Below are 24930 nucleotides of genomic sequence, written 5' to 3' on the forward strand. Positions count from 1 at the left end.
TAGAGCTTTGTGTCACTAATAAATAATATGATTATTTATTTATTCATTTATTTACTAACGGACCAAGTCCAAAGAACACATTACATATTACACGAAGTTAATACAAAGAGAAATGTTAGAATAAAGAATAATTATAAATTATAATTACAGCTATGACAAAAAAAGGGCACAAAAATAATTCAAAAAGTCAAGTCAAGACAGAAACAAGGTTTTCACTGGAGTTCACGACTTCTGCCATACCAATACAAAATATTACTTGCGCAATGGCTGACAAAATACATACACTAAACCACTGTAATCATTTGTAAAATGTGTATTCAAGAATAGACATAAATAAATAAAATTAAAATATTACTTGCGTAATGACTGACAAAAATCCTTTAGGCTTATACCAAAAAATAAGGTCCTGACTTGAGTTGACAAGTCTGACCATTCTGGACATATGAATGGTATCCATAATTTGCGGAGTGTTAATTGAGTCTACAGGAAGGGATATTGAAAGGGATGAGTTGCAACAAAGTAGGCGAGTAAATATGCCTATGTCATCTTTGGGTTTGCTGTGTGGAGGGTCTGTTTAGGAAAGAATTGATGGAGAGTTCTGGGAAGGAAAAAGGTACGAGGGGTGGGTAGGAATCTGGGGATTAGTGAGTCCAGAAATGATGGACGTATGAATCCATCCATTCCACTACGGTGCAAGGCGATGTTTCGAGAGCGTCCTGTTGGAGAGGTCAAAAGGATTCCCTCAACCAGTCTCTTCCGATTCGGGCTACCAAACAGTGGAGAAACACATCCGCCACCAAGACCCGGATAAACCTCACCCCATGAACCCGGGCACCCCTGCTGAGTCACCAAACACAACGAATCACTTGGGGTGACCTTGATGGAAGATATTATAAACCTTGGAAATATATCATTAAAACACTTCATTTGTCATTTAAAGATGTACTTTATCAGAATTGTTTGTAGGTATTAGGTATGTCGTTATGTATTTTTCTGTTATGGTTTGTTTTGTCGTTATTTTATTGGTCAATGACACAAATACTCTTGATCGTCAATAAATGGTTCCCGGGGCGGCGGTACCCATACCCGCCTCCCAAATTCAAAATGGCACAATACAAAACAGGGAAATTCAAGAAAAAAATTTGAAATGCCTTAGTAAGCAACTAATTTTCAACATCTATCTATACCTGTAAATGTTCGTTTGTTCAAAATCTTAAATCTCCGAAAGTTCTTCCCAAGTACATTACAATACGCGGGTGTTTTTAAATATGTAATATATTATATTGATGTCTACTGTGACAGGTAAAAAAGCAAAACGCGCTATTGTTTCTCTATCTGCAGACACAGTCTGATTTACAGCAACGCGTGATGAGTAGATAGTAATATTTATATAAACAAAACTCGAATATGTACCGACTTAATAATAAAAAAATGATAATGCACTTTTATTAATCACAATACTATTTTCAAAAATTTCGTTTGTTTTAGAAAAAAAAAATTCGACAGGAATCTACATAAGAATATATCGTCACCTTAAAGCAATAGTGGGATATCTTCGAAAAATACACTTTTGAGATAAGTATGCAGTTCGATGTAAAATTTTGAGCTCTACATGATGCATTACTGGGATATTTTGTAAAAAAAAAATTGCCAGTGTTACAAGTAAAATCTCAGTATTGAAATGTTCGGTCACTCAGAGCAACACTGAGATATTGATGTTGTCCCACTGTTGCTTTCAAAAGGTCGTTTAAAATACTGAAATAAATGTATTGTCTCACTGTAGCTCTATAGTTTTCAACAAGTTGGGTGATCTTGGAAGAGAAACATAAATAAACTGAAGGTGAATACTGGTCAGGAGTATGTAGCAAAGTCAGGAAAAATACGCAGAGCAAAACAAATTAAGCCTGTACTGTGTACTAATTGTAAATACAAATGTTCTGAATCTGTTTTGGAAGTTGATCGATTAAAATATTTTAATATTTATGATTCCATGAATGCTAGCTAATAGTGGTTATTATTTTGAGAGAGATGGACATAACATACGTATGTGTAAGATTTTTTTATGGCAACCTTAGATATAAGCAATAATACCATAAGCACTGCATTAAAAAAGAAAACAGACAGCTTCCTGCAAAAGGATGATTTAGTTGATGGTGTTATGAATCACATCAACAGCTTTAGTAGAGTGGAATCGCACTATTATCGTGCAGGATCATCTCGGATCTCCAAATATCCAAAAGATGTACAATTTGTACAAATAGAAGTGTGTCTCGGTAGGTCTATCTCTATGTTACACACTCTACATACAATTCAATACCAAATTCAATATATATTTTTTTTAACCAAAAAAGAAACTTTGTGGATTTTGTGTATAATACAACTATAGTACTGCAAATGAGATATTAGAAAAAATAATAATATTCTGAACACATTCAGAATGTAAAGCTATCTCGACAAGAAAAAGATAAAAACATTACCAAGACCACTGATGATACTGTAGTTGCCATTTATGACTTTCAAGCTGTTATGCAGTTGCCAAATGGCAATATATCTATTTTTTTATAAGAGCAAGTTAAACGTTATAACTTCTGTATTTACAATACCAAACACGACAGGGCCATTGTTACATGCGGCATGAGGGTGTAGCTAAAAGATTGAAATATCATTAGTATAATTGTAATAATTGAAATATCTACCTGTTTGTACACATTTTTAAAAGACCTTTGCCAAGGGAAACGGGAAGTGATCTTTTATTCTGATAACTGTGTGGCACAGAATAAAAACAATTTTATTTATTTTCTATGTACATGCATGCACTATGAACACTTGATATTCAAATCATTACCCATATATACCTAATTGTTGGGCACTCAGAGAACAAAGGAGACTCCATCAATTATTGCATCGACAGAGAAAAGGTCAGGATTTTAAAACAAGGCCTAATATTTATTCCAACGGAGTTAGCGATGGTCATAAAGTGTTCCAAGAAGAATGAACCTCGTTATAAGTTAACAGAAATGGAAACAACGGACTTCATTGACTGGAAGAAGGTATGTGAGAATACTGGAAAAAATTTCTCAATAAACATGGACAAAAATAAATGTATTTGGAATAAAGTTAAGATTTTACAGATCACTAAAGGCGAATCATTAGTTATCAAATACAAAAGCACCTACACCGAGGATCCATTTAATCAGAGCATTAATGTGAGAGAGCGACTAAAGAATGTTCGGAATGAGAATAGTATAATTCTAGGACCAGCTTATACAGTTCCACCTACAATTCCACCGAATAAAAATCGTGATTTCTTATTTGTTTGCCAAAGTGGTGTTATACCAAAAAAACCTCATAATTTGTTTTGAATTAATTAATACTGCTAATACAGACTGCGATGTACAAGAAGAAAATAACGATGAAGGTTCATTGTAGGTTTCCAGGGAATCAACACATATTTGTTTTATTTTTTTGTTCTTAAAGTTTTCTGTAAAAAAAATTACATACCTTTATTCTAAAGGTTTTCTGTTATTTTTGATACATACCTACTTTTTATTCTTGGTTTTCTATTAATTTTGTTACATACTTTTATCCTTAAGGTTTTTCTGTTATTTTTGTTACATACATTATATAACGCTTCTCACAAATAAATTTATAAGCACAAATATATATTTTTTTCATTTTTATTCCACCTTACTATCGTCAATTGTCGTATTGACAAACTATAGGAGTAGGTGGGTGTGTACTGTTGAAAATGTATTTATGATTATAAACATCATGGAAAAACATGCAGAAATAAGAATTATTAATTATTTTAAGCAATTATTAATTATTTAAAGCAATTACTAGCCTGAAACAGTCGTACACATTGAAAAAATCTCCCGAGGAACAATTATTAATTCATTTATCCATCTAAACTCGTAATATTATTACTATGCTACACTGAGATAATTTGAGATGATTACCAAACACTCCACGCAACAGTGAGATATTTCCAGATTTACGTATACTTTGTCAAAATTAGTATGAAAAAATTAATTATTTTTCCATTATTACAATTTTGTGTTGATGTTAAATAATTTACCTCTCTTATACTATATCATTAATCTGCAAGATTAGTTGATTTGATGCTGCTAGAGCTCACGCAAACCTAAAAGTCCTATTATCTCAGAACAGCATTTTTCAAGATATCCCACTATTGCTTTAAGGTGACGATATGCCTACGAGACTACGAGAGAAATCATTTTAAAATAGTGACAATAGCCCACTTACATCAATATGTACCTAATGTCAGATACTGTACATATAAGATTAAGAGGAAGCTACAAGTCAAAAATGTGTATATTCATGGTATACCTTATATCGTAGGTAATAGGCATTAGAATCGCTTGACAAACGGAATCTAGAAATGTTCGATTTCAAGCACAAAACTGGTTTTGATTTATTTTGTAAATAATTTTACAAGAAAGCAAAAAAGTTAATCAAGTGAAACTGTCAGAGATAATCTTGGCTATAATACTGTATTTTTTAAAGTTGTTTCCTTTATGCGTTCATACATTTCTATTGAAAAAATATTTTTTTTAGTAGTTTGCATTTATATTTTTTATTTACTCAAGCGAATTGTATTCTACTCAAGCGAAGCGATAGAGAAACCTTCAATTTATCTAAAGCATATTTTTTTATTCATAATGTACACAGATATCACATCAAAATAGTGATTTGGCATTAAGCTTCGCCTTAATGTAAAAAAAAAACATAAAAACTCTAGCTCTAGAAAACGAAATATGTTTTTTTAATAAGGCCGATATTCATGAAACAAAAACTAAATTGATATCAAAATTCAGGTATGATTGTAATAGACCCTTCCATAAAAACATTAAAGGGTGGAATATCACAAGCGAAATTTACTACGGTTTTATCGGATAATGTTTTTAAAATGATGAAAAGTAAAAAAAAAAAACATTTTAGAATTAGAACAGGTTTTAGGTTGAGAACATTTCAAATTTGTTAAGAAACGCACTTTTTTTGGATGTGTTTGCGCCCAAAGACACAATTATTATTACCTATTTAAAATGCGATAAAAAATGCGAATCATTTTAAGAAACTGAAAACAACACTACATTAAAAATAATGTTTTTCTATCACCAAAACAATAAAATAATATTTAAAATAATACACTTAACTACAGACACGAATTGCACAACAAATAAATATAATAATCAATTGAGTACAAGTTTCATTTACATACCCAAATTCAGCGAAATAAAACGAACAATTGCATTAAATTTCACATAATTCATCAGCAAAACAATGGACTGTTTATAAATAATTCACTAACACACCTCCGTATAAAACCGAACGAAACAATAAAATTAGTCATTGATTTAGTTACTCATTCTACAGTAAGAACATTGAAATACAAAACACGATTGAATAAATCATCGGTAATATCAAGTGTTCTATTGGTTAGTGGTTTGATTTTTCAAACCAAAAGCTTGGACCGTATAATTTTATAACAGCGGGCCAGACTTCTCTTCACGCGGGTTGAAATACAACTATTCGCTTATTCACATGTAGGCGGCTACCGGCTATCGGGTGGATGGGTGGGATTATCGACAGTGCCGATGACTACTCGACGATGGGTTACATCCATGCGTAGCCTGGTAACGGTACGAGCTACGGGGCGGTAAGCTGTGTTCTACGTGTACTTGACTGCTCGTTGCAAGTATTTTATTTGCTATTGTACAACTTATTGGTACCAGTTGCATTGTTACTGAGAGGTAGCGATAACTTGGTTTTTTGTAGATGTTTATTTTTGTGTGCACAATAAAAGCTTTATGATGTACAGGCAAATAATACATGCGTATTTTAGAAAGTGAATTACCTCGAAGAAAACTATTTGCCTGGGTTAGTTATCTTAGTGGAAACATCAATAATTGGAAACAGAAAAGGTGTGTTTTTATTTTTGTGCCCAATAAAAGCCACAAGGCAAATAAAAATATATTAATGTTAAAAATAGAATTATCTCGAATAAAAAAACTATTTACTAAGGCCATTTAACTCGGTACACACATCTTGGTACGAGATAAAGAAATAATTCTTTTAAAATGCTACAGATTTGCGATAGCAACATTGTATTTTTTTTTGCTATTGTTTTTGGGATAAAGGGTGTAGCTTAGCTATGGATATTAAAAAGAGAGATAGTAAACATATTTAATGTACCTAAAATTTTTGAACTTATAAAGAATGCTAAATAAACACAAAATAACAAAGAGTTTTAGCAGATTTGGTGTTTTTATACAGCAAAATGATGAAACAAGCTAATATTAATTTGTGTATTTAAGCCGAAAATATAAAGGTAAGCATTAAAAGTCTCTGAAATATTACAGCAACATAGATATAGATTTTCTTAATTGTGTGGTAATAAAAATAATGATATCACAAGATATGTTCCGACATATATAGGCATTTCTCGAATTCGAAGAAAATATCTTTGCCAAGATATATTCTAACATATTAATTCGGACTAGATTTTGTGCTTGTGAATGTGTATTTTAAATATATGAACTTACCAAATATAATTATTCAATAGGTTGACCTTGCAAATGAGAAAACACCGGAGTAAAAGTTTTAAACTGTAACACTATCTGACATTCAGGAAACGTTCAAAGAATTATAAAAAATTCTTAACACCTTATTAAAAAATCAAATTATCATTCACTTGTCATAACTATATTTCAGACACTTCTGCAGAAAGCGTTTCAAACTAAACCAGAGAGATCATATTTTCACGTCGAAGTTTCCTCAAACAGAATTAACAAAACACACTAACATTTATTTCACATGTACCTAAATAATGTCGAATGCAAAATGCAAGCACAATAATTCATGTTATCAGCGACGTACATACATAAGTACCTACTGAGATGAATAATAAATTCACGTTCAAAATCAAACTCATTCTCATTACTGAAACAGCAGCTATAAAAGAGCCGATAAAGAAGTGCGGAGGTAAAACAACCGACAAACGCAGCGAAATGTGAACGAATAAGCTAGTGGCTATTTTACAAGAACGATGAATTCACAATGAATGACGCGAGTCGGGAGTTAGAGAAAGGGGTTCTAGAATTAAACATTACTGCTGATAGTGAAATATACATTTCTCCCCATCAATGTCATGCAGTAGATTAGTCATAATTACATATCTTCGTTGAAATTGCAATTTTTATAACATGCTTTCACTAAAGTATGTAATATGATGTGTTGTATTTTTCATAACGCATGTACACCGATTTAAATAAAACAGGTTGAAATAAATAATGCTAATCACAAATAATAAATAAACTGCATATCTTAATTCAATAATGGAATGTAAATATTTTTGAGGGCATTTAACCCACATGATGAATGATGGAATGATTCGTGGTCAAATATATAATAAATTAATAAAAAATAAACAGTCAATATTACGTGAATTAATGATTCATGAATGTGTTGAGTTATTCAATGTAAATATTTGAGGTAGGTACCGTTGTTGTAGGTGAGGTAGGAACCGTTGTAGGTGAGGTAGGTACTGTTGTAGGTGTGGTAGGTACTGTTGTAGGTGAGGTAGGTACAGTAATAGGTGAGTTAGGTACTGTTGTAGGTGAGGTAAGTACTGTTGCAGGTGAGGAAGGTAATAATTAACAAGAAGACCTCTCTAATGACTTTAACGGAAACACGGAAAGCTGTTTGGTTCCCGACTAGAGATCTAAGGTTCCAAATTCGACTCGGGCAAAAAAAGTTTATATCGCGTGCTTTACAATTTATACAGGACAAATAAATCAAATTTGCTTATATGAACACCTCGTATCAGGGTAGAAGATAAGTACTCTCATACTTTCAGTATCGCCCTGGAGAGAGACGACCGTTTAAGAATCGAAGTTGTTTGAAATGGCTTTAGCTGTTTTTACTGACCAGATCTGCATTTGCAATTCGCTAAGCTTTACTGGAACTTTGATGGGCTTCCACAATTTAAGAACAAAACAAAAAATCATGTAACTTTTTTTTTTCATTGGTAAAGCCTGTGACAGACCACGCTATATTTTCGTTCCTTGACCTATTTCAGCATATCGCTCGCCATACATTTCGATTGGTAGTGTATGGCGAGCGATATGCTGAAAAAAGCTAAGCCATAAGTAATGTATCGCCTACCTAATGCTACACATTATTGTTTATGATGCACTATTACTTGGGAATTCCACGACAAAATTAATTATAAAACTAACGCTCAACGTTTCCATTTGTTTTCCGTTGATCATATTGGAATTTCACAGACGACTCTGTAAAGACATTATAATTAATTTATAAAGTAGCTTACAAAATTAATTATAAAACTAGCTCACCGTCTCTATTTGTTTTCCGTTGATCATATTGGAATTTCACAGACGACTCTGTAAAGACACTATAATTAATTTATAAAGTAGCTTACAAAATTAATTAAAAAACGGTGAGCTACTTTATAAATTAATTATAATGTCTTCACAGACTCGTCTGTGAAATTCCAAAATTAATTATAAAACTAGCTCACCATCTCTATTTGTTTTCCGTTGATCATATTGGAATTTCACAGACGACTCTGTAAAGACATTATAATTAATTTATAAAGTAGCTTACAAAATTAATTAAAAAACGGTGAGCTACTTTATAAATTAATTATAATGTCTTCACAGACTCGTCTGTGAAATTCCAAAATTAATTATAAAACTAGCTCACCGTCTCTATTTGTTTTCCGTTGATCATATTGGAATTTCACAGACGACTCTGTAAAGACATTATAATTAATTTATAAAGTAGCTTACAAAATTTGAATTGACACAAATAAGGTGGAAGTAAGTGGGAAAAAAATGACGCGAAAAAAATCTTAGTATTTTCGTAGAAAGCAAAAACACTATAAAATGAGGTGGAAGTAAGTAGGAAAAAAAATGACTCGAAAAAAATCTTAGTATTTTCGTAGAAAGCAAAAACACTATAATTTGTCCAAAGAAATGTCAAAATTTCGTTGACAATTCTTTTTTAAACTTTCTTCAGGCCGCACAGTGGGCTGAAAATCGCCTCATAGAGACTTGAATTTTCAAGTGTATTTTTTTTGGCTGGAAATGGATTCTGCTGATCATTAATATGCTATAAAATTTTGTATGAAGGAATTGCGTGTACAAATGAAGGAGTCATCATTTTTTTAAGAAAAATTTGTATGGAACTGACATTAAAAATGAGGCTATCTGTGGAATCATAAGGTTGACCATTATATCCTTACATACAAATATACTACTATTTATTTGTATTTTTTTGACATACTTTGTACTGTGGCGAAACTTGTGATTTTGAAACTTTTTTATGTTGAAGATTCATTTTAATGCTTAAATGCTTTACATATGAGTATGCTTTGTCTAGTTTATAATATTTTATTTACACTGCAAGCCTAAAAGCATTTAAGCATTAAAATGAATCATCAACATAAAAAGGGGTTTTTTTCAACTTTGAGGATTTATAAAATAATAATCGCACTTTGCGCCACAATATGAAGTATGTCAAAAAATACAAATAAATAGTAGTATTATCTGTGTGTAAAGATAGAACGGCCAACCTTATGATTCCAGAGATAGCCTCATTTTTAATGTCAGCGCCATACAAATTTTTCTTAAAAAAATTATAACTCCTTCATTTGTACACGCAATTTCTTCGTACGACATTTTATATCATAGTAATGATCAGCAGAATCCATTTCTAGCAAAAAAAATACCCTTGAAAATTCAAGTCTCTATGTCTATGAAAGGCGATTTTCAGCCCACTGTGGGCCGGTAGTTACCATAATACTGATTATTCCGATTTGACAGCTCGAAGTAGGAACCATGATCATGCGAACCCTGGTGGGATAAAAATAGTAGTATCTAACACTGCCACCATCTTGAACCAGAGCCGGAACGAAATAAACAAATTAATAGACCGATGAAATACTAAAGGAGGAAACACATTATTAAAACGCGACGCGACGCCACGTCTCGACATCAGATATGCACCGTGCACATTACCAACACGCGACGCCACGACATACTAGCAATTTCTGAATACAGTTAGCTAACAGCAGTGGAAGTAGGGAATGCAATCCCGCAAGAAAATGTCAATCCAGGTATTTGCGGAATTGAACAATCTTAGTCCCGCTGGATCCAGGTATTCGCGGGATCCAGCAGAGTGGACTTAAATATCTAATAAATAGTATAATAAAGACCTGATACCTCGATCTACCAACCTTGTTTTTAGAGTTTTAAATTTATTTCCTATAATAAAACAAGTTCTTTGGGACATTTTAAATGATTTATTAATAGGTATACCTTTAGTTAGACATAGGTAAAGTTTAAGTCATAAATTGGCAAAGAATAAGACATAAATTTACATAACATACCCGCCTCGGAACAGACTTGGTCTAGTGAGGTGGGTAAAAGAAATCTATGTACACAAATGAAAATAAAATAAACGCTCGGATTGCCGACACTGAAACTTAACTGAACTGAAACTTAAATTTAAATAATAACTTTCACACGATAAACAATATTCTTGCACAATGAGCATCATAAGTTTAATTAAACATTATTTTGGAAATAGCTTCGTAAAAAAATTAAAGTATTAATTGTGTCATCTGATAAACGGCTTCTGATATTGGACACAAGGTAGCCAGCGGCTGAAAAAGCTCGTTCAGCTTCCACGCTGATTGGCACAATAGTCATTAGCGCATTGTGAGTGAATTGAAGGTAATTCTCTGTAATCCCGCCAGTCCAGCGGGATCCCGCAAAATTTTCGACCGAGATTAGTCCCGCTAAATGTCTGCGGGATCTCGGTATTTCGGGATCCCGGTATACCGGGATTGCATTCCCTAAGTGGAAGTGAATGGTTTTGTACTATGGATTTAATAAATAACGAGTCAGATGAAGACTTTGAAGAAGATTTGATGCAAATTATAGGTACATATATGATACTTAAACGACTCAAGAAAAAGAGAATAACTAGGCGTTACTGGGTTCATGAAATAAATCAAAAGAGAAGAATGTGTGGTGAATATCATACTCTGTATCCAGACTTACTTCAAGATAATGAAAGATTTCATATGTATTTTCGGGTTACTAAAACACAATTTGAAGAAATACACGAATTTATTCAAAGTGACATACACAAGAAAGACACGACATTTCGCAAAGCCATTAGCTGTAAAGAAAGACTTGCTATTTGTCTTAGGTAAGTACCTTCATATTGAACTCATAGTGAATTATCGTCATTTCTATATTGAGTGGAAATTGGATTTGACATTATATTATTTGTATTTAAATTATATATGTACTATAATCACTTGTTGTTTGGTTATTCATCTGTGTTTTCTTCTTCTGGTATTATAATGCGTGTTTATGTACTTTGTCCTGGTTTTACAATCAATGGTTTATTTTTATTTTGAATTATTTTGTTCTCAGTTACATTAATCGGAGTATTCAGAATTCGTTCACGATTATTTAACATTTTCATTTCCGAATCGTGTATAAGCTTGTGTAATTGAAATTTAATTTCAGCTTGGTCTGTTTTAGGTAACTTTCTTACTTGCTTACTCATTGATAAAAAGAAATAGTCATTTTCGTCCATATCAGTTGCTGATCTCTTCTGTCTCATGTCCTGCGACGCTTTCATTACATCAACCATTTCTTTTAATAAATTATTGTCACTATCACTTTTGTTTGTACGTCTCGGAGTAAAACTTGCAGCAGATGCCTTTGAAGAGGTCCTTGTTGTATGCAGAATGGTGGGAGGAGGTGAAATTGCAGAATCTTCAGAAAATTGCAATTCAGAATCTTGTGTTGAATCGTCAACATATGTATCACCTAAGTTTGTAACTGTGGATCTCCCTTTAATATGTGGCAACAGAAATTCCATTTGTTTTTCAAATTTCCAAGGAACTATATTAGTTGCTGCTTGACCACTCTTCTTGCGATGTCTTTTTAATGCATTGGTAAAGCAGTTCCTTAATTTTCCCCATTTATTTTTTATGTCTTCCACTGAAACAAAAGATAATCATATTATTTATTTTCTGTTATAGGTTTTTAGCTACGGGTAGTTCATTCAGATCGTTAGGATTCAACTATCGAATGGGATTCAGTACCGTACGAGAAATAATACAAGACGTTTGTGATGCAATTTGGAAGAAAATGGGACCAATTCATATGCCAAAACCTACAACTGCAATGTGGGAAGAATCTGAAAATGGTTTTAAAAATTATTGGAATTTTCCCAATTGCTGTGGGGCACTAGACGGAAAACATCTGATCATTAATTGTCCTATAAATAGTGGCTAGAATTATTGGAACTATAAGGGGACAAATTCAATCGTACTACTGGCCTTTGTAGATCCAAAGTATAGATTCTTAGTCATAGACCTCGGATCATATGGTAAAAACAGTGATGGTGGAATATTTGAAAAGTCCGTCTTAGGCAAATTAATACAAGATGGAAAGTTAAAATTTCCCGCCCCTAAACCATCAACTCTAAATTCAGAACCATTGCCACATGTGATTGTTGCAGATGAAGCTTTTCCCTTGAAACCACTTTTAATGCGACCCTACAGCAAGAATGATGTTCGTAACAATGAACCCAATAAAATATTCAATTATCGGCTTAGTCGTGCCCGACGTATAGTCGAAAATGCCTTTGGCATATTGAGATCAAGATTATGTTTTTGCTGGTCCTATGGCAGTTCAACCGGACATGGTCGACAAAATTATTCTGGCAACATGTTGCTTACATAATTATTTAGGCACGGATGATTTGCCTCCAGACTGTGATGATTCATTACAGGCGAATTTGACAGAATCTATAGCTTTTGAGCACTTAAATCTCATTCGTAGAAATTTCAAACAGTATGCTTTTTCAGTAAGAAACAAATTCAAGGAATATTTTAGTACTGAAGGCGCCGTTCCGTGGCAACTTGATATTGTGAGGAGAGGTAGACAAAAACAAAAATTACCACAATGATATAGGCGTATACAATATCAATTTGTTTTGTATAATAAATAATATTTTTAATAAAACTTACCGCGTGTATTCATTTGCTCGGCAATTTCTTCCCATGCATTATTTCTCACAGTATGATCCCTGTATGTAGCTAAACTCATGTCATATAGAACAGGATATCGTTTTACCAACTCAATTAATTTTTTGTCGGTCATTTCACTAAATAAATGCAAAAATAATAATAAATTGGCATAAATTCCGTATATGCTCTGTGACAGTTCTCGAACGACTGACGTGGCGTTGGGTGTTGTCTAGAAACATACTGCGCAAGCCGCGTCGGGTGGCGTGTTTACCCCCACCATGGGCAACACACCGACCTGGGGCTCTATTCCTGAATCGAGGGCGCTCGTAATCGCCGTCGAAAGTACGTACGTTGGTCGTCGTTGCTATTCCCGAAATTGGTCGAAGGTACATACTTCGACGCCAAACGTTAAAAGTCATTCCACACGACAACTACTGGGTATAACCAGTAGAAACAGGGCAGCGAGTGGTAGGTTGTTAGCGTTTCTATGGAATTGGCTGTCAAAATCTAGTCTAGCTGTCATTTTTTGTTTTACCGCGCGGATTCCGCAAATGTAAAAGTGGGTGAAAATTTCCCACTTACTAAGTCTTTATCGGAGCTTACAAGCTCAATTAAGAGTTGCTTTTGGCAATTTGTAATATGTCCCGCAGCCATTTCTGTTTTGAATAACGAATAACTGTTGTCCGTTTGACAGTCACACCATAGAAATCCCAAAAACATCAGAAACATAGACAATATTCACAGGGGTGCCAATATAATCATCTCTTCTACCAACTTCGACCGTTCGACGCTCAAGAATACGTAAAATTGAAACATTCGAAAAAGTTAGTCGCGACGACTAGTAGTTTTTCACTCGAAGACGGCGCATACGAAAACGATTGATCGTTTAACTCCAGAATCGCAGGCCTGGCACGTCTGGATCGGATGGCGTGTGCGCGCATGGCTTCGCGTCGGATGTTTATAGTGTGATTCTGGTCTATAGAAAACAATACATTTGATTCGACTCAACACGCATCGCGCTTCATCGGGTCGCGTCGGGTTTTAATAATGTGTTTTGGTGGAGTTAAAACCCACAATAATAAAATAATGCTAATTAAGTCCCCGGCGCTGCCCGAGTGGTTTTCTAAATTTAATGTATGCAGTGACCTTACTCTTGTTTCGAAGGTGAAGTGTGTAAAATTTCATCATCTTCGAAAACTGTAGATTTGTATACAAATCAAACAAACGCCGCCCACCCAGTGTCCGCCAGTCCCCCACAGACATTCATATTTATAGATTGGTTTGAAGTAATACGTTGTGATTAACAGTAATTTAGTGTAATTAGAAAATGATAAAAGGAGAGGAAAGATAGTATATAAAAAATAAATACGTTTTTTAAACATGCAACCATTTATAATCTAGTAAAATGCGTCTTGCACTTGTGTAGAAATAAACCGGCAACTTCGAAAGAAGGCGTTGGTAACCGTACTTGAACTTGATCGAGGACATTGAACCCGCTACCCTTACTTATAAAAGTAGGAAACGGGTATTGTATAAATGCATAATAATTTTATGTGGAAATGAAAAATCACATCTCAGCGATATTTTTTAGTTAGTGCAAGTTTTTCTAGAATAAGCGTATTTTTGTAAAAAAATCAATGTGAAACTGAAGTGATTTTTTTTGCATGGAATACAAGTATCTACCTACCTATCAGATGCTAAATTGGCAAGACAAACTTTAATTTATACTTTTTTTTTTAAAGAAAGACACATTCCCGGGTTACGAATAACCTGACAATATTTGAAAATCTCCTACCACCACCACAGTAAGCGTAAAATGTTGCTTGTGTTGTGATGGAGGACTTAGTTAGCCAAGGAATTAAACACACTATGTCTGGGTGGAACCCAAACGCGATGTCAACTGAGCTACCGACCGGTCATACTGTCCAGGGTTTGTGATTTCTCAATCCCGCATCCGGCAATCCCGCGGGTTTTATGCAATGTTTGATCTTTTTTTTGTGCTCAGTTGTGATTTTAAAAAGTTACTAAATTTTTATTTGCCGTTCACGTATGTATGAGTGATAGGACTCTCCATATACTACAACACTACTAAAAATAATTTAGTCTTAGTCTTTTTATAATATTACTAGTATGAAGATAATTGATCTCAAATAACCGTGTGAGAGTTCTGTTTATGGTTTTAAATATATTTTTACGACCTGTTTTATCTAATAATACTTATTATGTTACCTTTTTAAAATATTTTTAAGATAATTGACACCAAATAATAAAACAATATTTAAATAAAAATTTTCCCCATTAATGAATATCTCGCAAATCCCGCGGAATTTCTTAATTCTATTCCGAAATCCCGCGGGATTTGAAAACTTATCTAACTGACTATCCTCATACGCGATCTCAGTCAGAATATAGAAAGGTACTGAGATGCTCGAGAGATGCTGAGAGGGACTCAGTGGTGAATAGGACGAGAGAAGCAGAGGGGTAGTTTCAATGTGGGTTCCATAGACCCACGACGTAATTTTAGGCTTAACCTCACTTCTGATCAGAAGACGATGGAACTGTCAAACGACTAACAGGACTGGCGGCATGACATCTAAACAGAATCATAACATCTGGCCTAAAGATGAATGTATCAAAATGGATGAAAATTGCACTAATTTCATCACACAAGAAGAGACTGAAATACCACACCAGAGCTCTTCTTTGCTTTGAGCTGTTATTTGTCATTTCATGAGAAAGACAGGTACCACGACGGAGCTATCAGCGGTACGCCTTAGTCACTTCCTCCGCTTGATCCATAGCATTCACTAGGACGTACGAAATAAAATATACATTATGTTGAAATTATCCGAGAACATGTATATATAAATTGAGACTTTTCCTCGTTTGGAATTTCCTTCTGTGATGAAATATTGCGCTTCCAACTTGGTGTCAGGTGAAGTAATATGAACTGTCTTAAATGTACATATACTGCAGTATAAGGTATTACTTATAGCCGTTAAGTGTTGTAGCGAAATCACGCTTGGAATGCTGATATAAGCCGTAACATAATGGATACAATTATAATAATAATAAATAATAATATTTGGATGATTTATATAGGGCCGTTTTTGTGTAAATTCACCTCAAGGGCACTGTACAAATACATAATACACTGACTATATATGGAGATATTATTCAGTACCATACTTACCTGGTAGGTCACTCGAGATTAACACTTAATTAACATTAACTAATTGTTTATTAGCCAAATTTAGATACAGGATTTAGGAAATAATTGGAAAATTGGATATAATTGGACTTTCTCTCAGGAATGGTATATTTAATTTAAGGGTATGACAGCTACCAGCTACCTACCTTAATTCTGTTGGACTTGTTATGGATCTTAAGATCCGGAGGGAGTTTATTCCAAGCCTTCGGCCCAGATGCTCCGAAAGCGTGATCACCAAACTTAGTATTTGGCTTGTGCTAAGGTTCCATCTGTCTGCCTACAGCTGATGATGTTGCTGATCTAAGAATTGACTGCCTCGGACCAGTGTTTTCCAGGACGCATAGTTCAGATATAGGGTGGGGCTATTTTATTGATGGATTTAAACACCATCCAGCACAATTTGTACTGGATTCTTTCAGGGCACTTTTGAGCCAGTGAAGGTTACGAAGGTGTTCTGAAATGTGCAAATATTTAGAGTCCCCGGTTATGAGCCGTGCTGCTGCATTAAACACTGACAGGTAAGAGTTGATAAGTAGTTTTATTGCTTCTGTAGGAAGGTTTCTTCGGACAGACTTGGCTTGTCTTAGGTGAAAAAAAACCAGTGCTCTCAGTCGTAATTATTTGAATTTTAAACGAAAAGTCCGAATCTAAATTTAAATGCTAAAAAATATATTATTGAAACTATTCAAAAATACTGAATCCTCTACAATACCGCGCATTAATCAAACACGGTCAAACCACAATGACATAAAAAATATTCCAGGTCATAAAATCACATTCGGGGGAAGAAATTACATTTATTTTGCGAGGAAACTCCACAATATTTCCCCCTGATATGAAGCGAATAGAAAATTTTAATGATCACAAATCAAGAATAAAAATCTGGCTGAAAGAGATTAATGAAAAAACTCTGAACAAAACACAAAAACGACATAGAAAACTAATAAAACAGAAATGAATAACTTTAGTCCGCCTCAGCACAGAATAATAATAAAAAAATTCGATGAAGAACTGAAACACCAAGCACAGCCCGCACACGGTCAATACCGAAATGTTTTTTTTTTTTTTAATTTATAAAAAATGCTATTGAGGAATTGCAAATTTGCAAAAGTATTAATGAAATTATTGTCGATACTGTCTTGACGACATTATTGAACTTTTTAGACCGAATATCAAAAAAATATCTATCTTTCATTTCATGGGTATGTAGGTACTACAGTAGCTGAAAGTATTTACGTAAGCAATATTTGACTCAGGATCATTGCCTTCCAAAAGAAAAAAATTCCCTTCCAAGAATATTTCACACCACTCCAGGCATGTACTCATGCACCGACAACCGAAATTGGTTAATGTTTAACCCTTTGTATTACAAATATTTTTTAATATTATACCATCTACTCCATACTTTTCCAAAATTACGATGTTTTTAGAAAATTAAAAAAAGTTTTTGGTAGGGCAGTAAATAAAATGATACACTTATGCTAAGAAATACATATTTATAATTATAAAAGATTCTTTAAAAGAAAAAAATGCATTTTCTAATGTTTATAATTTTTTTACTTGTGGTATTTTAGAAAGCAGTTGGCCAAATGCATACGTGGCTTGGTTAGGACACGTGTCACAGTATTCACTGGTTTCCCGTCTGCCACCTTTTACTGCACTTTTGGCGCAGACCACACAGTCCCACTTGGGACCTTTTCTTAAAATATAGAGTTTTCCACTGAGCCTGGTCTCTGATAGAGAGAGAATATTTATTGCCCAGTAAAAAATATTCAAATAAAATTAATGCCTAGTAATTGTTATGTATGAAAAACAGAGCAAAAAGCACAACCAATCGTATGTGGGTACTGTATAAAACTGAATAGAATCATGTGTATACCTTTAAATAGACCCTATTATTTTTTAAGGTTAAACGCAACGCTCGTTGTATTCTACGTGTTCACAGATGGCGTTAATTAATTAATTTTGTTTAAATACGCTTTTGCAACGTATTGCTTTAGAGTATTAAGACAAATTATTTGTTTGCGCCCTCATATACGCAATATGAATATGAATAAATAGTTTTGTCCATATAAAAACTCAATTCTATCGAGAAAGGCATACAAATACAATATTGGATTGAATAATCGGTAAAATATTGTATTTGTGTGCCTTTCTCGAAAGAATTAAGTCTTTAAACGAACAAAACTATTGATTCATATTCATATTGCGTATATACGGGCGCAAACAAATGATTTGTCTTAATATTGTAAAGCAATACCTTGCAAAAGCGTATTTAAACAAAATTAATTAATTAACGCCATCTGTGAACACGTAGAATACAACGAGCGTTGCGTTTAACCTTAAACAATAAAATGTATACCCATTGTTTATGTCGCCGCTACGGCACCATCGGAGTTGTTCTAATGTTTCCTATGTAGCCGTGGCGGCGACAACGGAGTTCAAAGAGTTAATAAATTGTATGGTGATAATATTAATCATACGCTTAGATTGGTAGTAGATTTTCCTTCATATATGAAAAGTACAAATTAGTTATAAAAGACTTGACGATAATTGGCGGAAATATAAAGTTTAGAAGGAAAAACGATTAGATAAGTGGGTGATTAAGGTGACACAATACCCTGATAACGGGGATTTGCCCCGACGTTCAAATTTTAATTATTTCTGATGAGCTTATTACTAAAATGTTAAATGTTTCTAGAGGGATTCGAAGGGATGCAAGTTATTTATATATAAGATTAATAAAAACAGGACCTTATCATTAAATATATTATGGAAAAAGGTATGTACATTTTATTAATTGTAAAATGTTGTAAGATAAGCGGCAAGCACCAGATTTTATTTTTGTAGACGATGAATTAGTAACTTCCCGACGAATCCCTCTAGAAACTTTAGAGATTTTATTAATATATTCATAAGAATTAATCAAAATATAACTCTCTGAAATTTCCAATTTCTATACCGCTAAAGGAAACACAGCCGTAAGAACTTTAATACTAGTATTTCAAATATAATAATTATAAACAATCTAGTTTCTTTTTACATATAAATTATATTATTTGGGTTTCAGTCACACCAATTTTTGGACACAGAAAAATTGGAACTGATTGTGAAGAACTCAGACATGCCATAAATACCTAATATAATATTTAAACCAAAAATTGCTTTACTTTAAAATGCAAACAGATTTTTCAAGAATTAACTGGGTCTGCCCTAGTATAAGGTATTATACAAAGTGACCGGTATAAAATTTTGGAAATTCGAAAGTTTTTTTTCCATAAAACAAATACTCTACATCGAAAGTTTTTCTCCATACAGACAATTAGACATATGTTGCCTATAAAGTACCTAAAGTCATTCGAATATTAAAAAGAGATATTCATCTTTTAAGTTTAGATTGTTAGATCATTTGTTGTAGATAGAATTGTACAATTATCTCCCCAAGTTACTGCACTTACTTACGTTGAAATGATTTTCAAATTTAAGGTAAAATTGAACCAATTTATAATAAATCTCTTGGCTAATATATACGTACGTTTCAGTTAAATATGGGAAAACAGAAGACAAAATGAGTTTTATCCCGAACAAAATGACGGCACCAAGGAAAATGCTTAACGGAATTGAGACGGTACTACATAAATAAACACTTAAAAGTAAATTTTTGGGCTAAATTTTCTACAGAACATAATTGTAAAATGACAGCTTAATTAATTTTATATATCTATAAATATGTAGGTATATACATGTATACGCACTCGATAAACTTCCAGCGATTCCTGAGCTTATTCAATTTGGAGTATAAGAAGTACATTCATTTTGGTTTCCGATGACATATTTTTTCCACTTCAAAAGAAAAATAAAGCATTGGACGGTGAAGGTTTTTTGATATCGAAATACTGACATAAAATTTTACCCATTAAATCCCACCTATGTATTGTAAATTCCTCTCGTCCTACAATGAGTTCTGTAACTCATCGGGATTGCTCTAGCAAGAAATAAAATCTAAAATCTGAGATGTAAAAAACTGTAATGTACGAACTATTTTCTATGTCAAAGTTTTATTAGTAAAAATATTTTATTTTTCTATTTTTGTACTGTTTCGTATGTGAAACTTATAATTTTGATATCAAAATACCAATGTAAAATTGTACCTAATTACTCCCACCTATGTATGTATTGTATATTTTTAACTCATCGGGATTGTTCTATCAAGAAAAAAAATAATAACAAAAAAGTATTTGTGATTTATGATTATTTGGGATGCCTTGCATACTGCAGATGATTATATACTGTATGTAGATACCACGATTTTCAAAACACCATGCAAATTATGCAATTCATTAACCAATGCCAACAATAATGAAAAATATTATTATCATTTTAAATTTATAATTATAAAACTTGTCCGTGTGAAATCAAACTATGTCACACTGTGCGAAATTTTGACCAACGCGGGGCGTAAACGAAATGTTTTGGGCTATAGTATTACTCTAAGGGCTATAGCCGCGCCCACTAAAAACGCCCATAACTGATATTATTTTGACGTCTTATGTCCTCTTAAGAAATATTTTTGTGGTAAATTGGAGAGAAAAATGTGCCGTGGAAATTATATTATAATTATGGTAAAGATTAGGCATGATACTGAACAAGAGAGATAAAAAACATTGTAAGGTATCAATGAAAAGGTTCCATAATATTTCATCAAAATGACAACTAAACACACCTTTAAAAAGTGATATAGTCATTAAAAGTGATGAAACAAAAATTAGGTTAAATAGTTACCTATGTAACATATTTAACCTAGTTTTGTTTCATCACTTTTCATGACTTTATATAGGTGTGTTGAACTGTCATTTTGATGAGATACCCGGTCACCGTTCCGACATCGTGATAAATCGTAAAAGTTTATCAGGAAATCTATTAATTCATTCGTTCAAGAGCCTGTAATCCCGTGTTTAACGGGATTACCAATCATTTGAAAATATTCTAGATAAATTAGCAATACTCATTTTGCTTCGTATGTTCTGTGTAGGTACTAGGTCTCAGTGAAGAATGGGAAAATCGGTGCCTGAGGTGAAACGAAGAAATCCAAACGGTTTCTAATTACCAGAAGCAGATGATGGATCATGGAAAAACAGGTTGTATCAGAAGTTCTATGAATAGTAGACCCCATATCCAACAAAATATGTTTCTATTTTAATAATAAATCAAAACCAAATTTTCCTCTAAAATCATAAGATATAATGTATTCAAATACCCATCTACTTAATAGAATAATATGTATTTATATATTTTTAATTTCAAATAAGGAATTATACAATTTTTAAATTTCAAATAAGGAATTATACAATTTTTAAATTTCAAATAAGGAATCATACAATTTTTATATTTCAAATAAGGAATTATACAATTTTTAAATTTCAAATTAGGAATTATACAATTTTTAAATTTCAAATAAGGAATTATACAATTTTTAAGCTTCAAATAAGGAATTATACAATTGTTAAATTTCAATAAGGAAATATAATTTTTTCAAAAGATCTATAACAATCTATCTATCTCAACGACAATACCATAATTTTGAAAAGCTCAGACAAAGTTAGCCTTATTATCTAGTTAAAGTAAAGCTTCTCGTATAATAAAGTGGAATAAAAGCCTTTCCTTTGGGGTCAAGCGTATCTAAAGTTGATTTTTTTATAACATGGATTAACTCCACACAGGAGGACCCTGAGAGAAATCTTGCCAATCGGTGCCTATGTCATTATTGCTGATGCAGTGTGGAGGGTTTACAAATATATCTACTGCACAAAGATATTAGAAGAACGAGATGTGCTATGAGCTGTTCATACTGTGTGGAATTGTTTTGCCGAGTGTCTCCGGTTTTGTTCACCAATACTACTGCACACCTTCGCTTACGCTAAGGTATCCGCACTAATACATAGAACAGATTTCTGTGCGTACACGTCCCGATAGTATTCAAAGTACCCTAATTAGATAGTACTCCGCCTACGGTCCGGCGGCCAACATAGCATATCTCGTTCTTCTAATATCTTTGCTACTGCATTACGGAAAATCAAGAAGTTTAATAAGATGGCGAAAAATATTTCAATAATGGGAATGGATAGTGGATCACTAGTATAGATAATATAAGTCAAGTACTTATATAAAAATAAGTAAAAAATATTAACATTTTAAGCTTTTATAATAGTAAGACTAATAAAAACCGCCATACTTGATATGTTTTTAGACTAACCAATAGATGTTAATGCAATCATTATTTATAAAAACAAACATTATTTTTTTGCATAATATTTCTAGAATGATGAAATTGATTCGTTGACCTCCAGTTTGAGACCGCTGTGTAACCATAATTAAATAATTAATTTGGAAAATTTATTTAATTAAATTATCTTGGTACTTATTGATTCTAGACAATAAAATTATATTCTTAATTACGTTTCATAATTGACAGTACAGGAGTTTGTAATCAGTGGTAGTCATTTCTCTGATAATATTGCATAACACATTACTTGTAACGATTAAACCACACTCACGGGCTATGTTTGATTATCTAGTAACGATGTACTAATCCAAAACTAAACATTTTCCTTATCTATTATTTACAACAAAGCCAACATATTGGCAAAGCATTATTATAATATACAATCTTGGTATAATTTTATTTATATTTTCATCCCATGTAACGTTCACGTATTGTTCGCAGTTACAAACGTATCTCCGCCGGGAAACAATAAAAAAACTGATAAAGTAGTCTTAGAGAGTGGTTGTATATACTCGTACGTACGTCATGGACGATCGTTCTCTCCCTACTCACAAGTCTTGTATGAAACCGATAAAGACAGCAGATACTCTAAGGGTATGTATACATTTGCGAACCGAAACGCGAACCGTACCAAGAAATACGGGAAAGGAACGAATCAACTGCAAGCGGCGTTTCGCCCCATTTGCGGTTGTTTAATTTCTTTTCCATAATTTGAGGCTCAGTTCGACAGTTCAGCTCGCGCATGTATACGTAGCATTGAGATCTCTCTCTATATATAACTGACACAATTTTACGAGACAACAAGTAAGGAAAATCAATAAAAAATATTTTTTTTTTACTCCAATGAATAACTATCTATTAGTTATAAATTCTTTTATAGGCGTGTAATTACCGCAATGAAGACAAATTTGAGTGCTTGCAGGTTGCCATATTGGCATCAATGTTAATGTATGGTACAAAAGAACTAACAGCGATAATAAAGCTCTCATTACCTATCAATGACAGCAAACGAGGAAAAGTTCTACAATTTTTTAAGGACTGTGATACTGGGTTCATGTTAAGGTACGGATACATTTGTGAACCGAAACGCGATCCGAGCCTCGTATTATGGGAAACGAACGAATCAACAGCAAATGGCGGGAAACGCCGCTTGTGGTTGCTTCGTTCCTTTCCCATAATTCTAGGCTCTCGCATTTCAGTTCGCAAATGTAAACGCAGCATTAGGTATTTTCCGGAGCAATAATTAATGATCCACCAATGCATTAATATTATTATACATAATATTAGAAGTCTATGAAATAATTTTCCTATGTGGTTTCTAAGCACATTGAGATTAGTTGCTTTTATAATTCCAACGACCACGGCACGGTGACGATAACGGCAGTGGGGGCAATTATAATTTCTGCGGTTACGGTACGGCAACGGCACAAATAAAACTTAAAACTTAGTTCTTTTTCACAATCAGCTCTTTCTTACACACTAATATTTGAGTAATCATTATCACACATCTCCCTCAAACGTATCAAAGATATGAAACGCCTTTGACGTTGCCGTCACCGTGCCGTTGACGTCCATTAGTCGAAAACCAATCATATAACTTCGCCAAGTAACTGGCCACGTGAAGCAACATTGTATATTTTTATAGATAATATATGAACGATAGACAAGTGTCATGTATTTGAAAAATAAATTGAATGTTAGGGCACAATAACATAAATTACTTCCCATCAAAGCTTCAACACCTAGAACAGCGAAGGTGAAAGGATGTCAAGCAAGAATTTTTGATTGATTTCATTGTATTCGTTGATTATAAAGAAGAAAATCTGTTGCACATTCACTGTCTCGTACGGTACATTGAGCCAATAATACCATACAATGTTTGATGTTCTATTGCAAGCCGTGCCAAATAACTTACAAGAGAGAAAATAGAAATTAACTAAGTAATAAATTGTCAAAGTTTACACGAGTTTTTTTCTTCTTCTTCGACTGCCATATTCTTCAAAGAATCAAGGTTAGCAATCATCTCATCCTAACCTAACCTAACCTAACAACTTCTTCCGGTTCTCAGTCAACAGTAAGAAACTTTTTACACATTGAACACCTGTCCAATTGCGAAAGTTCTTCAGCCAAATTAAATAGAAATTGAAGACCAAGATGATAATAATAAATCTAAACGAAACATGAAACAGAACAAGACAAAGATAAATAAAAAGGTAACGGTCTCAACTGGGAATTGAAACCAGGATCTGTATACACTCGGCCATTGGAACGTAGTGATTTAATGTCATTTTTGTCGATCACATATTACAATGTATGAATTAAAAACGTTATCCT

General features: G+C 33.2%; 1 protein-coding gene across 2 annotated transcripts in view; it reads right to left on the reverse strand.

Moving 5' to 3' along the window:
• The window catches only part of LOC149421057 (ATP-binding cassette sub-family G member 1), a 138338-nt gene that overhangs the window by 102611 nt on the left and 10797 nt on the right, over positions 1-24930 (reverse strand). The window contains exon 1 of one of the 2 annotated variants that reach the window (XM_089635771.1): positions 5243-5528. The exons of the other annotated variant lie outside the window; for it this stretch is intronic. The gene's annotated coding sequence lies outside the window, so the exon portion shown is untranslated. Of the gene's footprint in view, positions 1-5242; positions 5529-24930 lie in introns of those variants that run through there. 2 annotated transcript variants of the gene reach the window in all.

This window comes from Hesperophylax consimilis, chromosome 9 (assembly GCF_061612785.1).
Source record: "Hesperophylax consimilis isolate HC1 chromosome 9, BYU_Hcon_1.0, whole genome shotgun sequence".
Lineage (NCBI taxonomy): Eukaryota > Metazoa > Arthropoda > Insecta > Trichoptera > Limnephilidae > Hesperophylax > Hesperophylax consimilis.